We start from the raw sequence: 709 nt of genomic DNA, 5'->3' as shown, positions 1-709 counted from the left end.
TGTCCATGCAGAGGAAGTTTTCATCCCTGTGTTACAAAAAAGAGAGTTCCAATTCATTATTTGTATACAGTAGTTGATGGATAATAAAATTCCATTAACACTAGTAATTTTAGAGCCTAAAAATAATTGCTGTGAATGTCACTAGATTTCTTTATCTATTTATTTATACTTATTCAACATTTTGAGATGTTACATGAGCCCCAATTTGCATAAAGTATGACTCTATTTTATATTTTTATATTTTATATATTTTTTTGTATGTGTGTGTGTGTGTGTGTGTGTGTGTGTGTGAATGCACAGAGACCATATGTCAACACTGAGGTTTTTTTATTTTTATTGCTTTTCACTTTTTTTTTTTTTGAGACAGGGTCTCTAAGTGAACCAAAATCTCACCTATCCAGCAGGACAAGTGACTAGAAAGACCCAAGAATCCTCCTGTCTCTGCTTCCCAAGAGCTAGGATTACAGGCATATGCCACCACACCAGACTTTGTTTTCACACATGGATGCAGATATTGAACTCAGGTCCTCGTGCTTCTGCAGTAGACACCTTAACGACTGAGCCATCTCCCCAGTCTCTATTTACATTGTCATATTTCTTATAAATTATACAGTGAGATTTACACAAAAGTTTAGACATGCTTATCTGGTGGTCAAGGAGATATGTTTATGGATCAGCCTACCTAGTTGAGGAGGAGGAACAGAAAATA

Source organism: Grammomys surdaster, unplaced genomic scaffold (genome assembly GCF_004785775.1).
Source record: "Grammomys surdaster isolate TR1022 unplaced genomic scaffold, NIH_TR_1.0 142, whole genome shotgun sequence".
Taxonomy (NCBI): domain Eukaryota; kingdom Metazoa; phylum Chordata; class Mammalia; order Rodentia; family Muridae; genus Grammomys; species Grammomys surdaster.
This window is presented reverse-complemented; position numbering follows the sequence as displayed.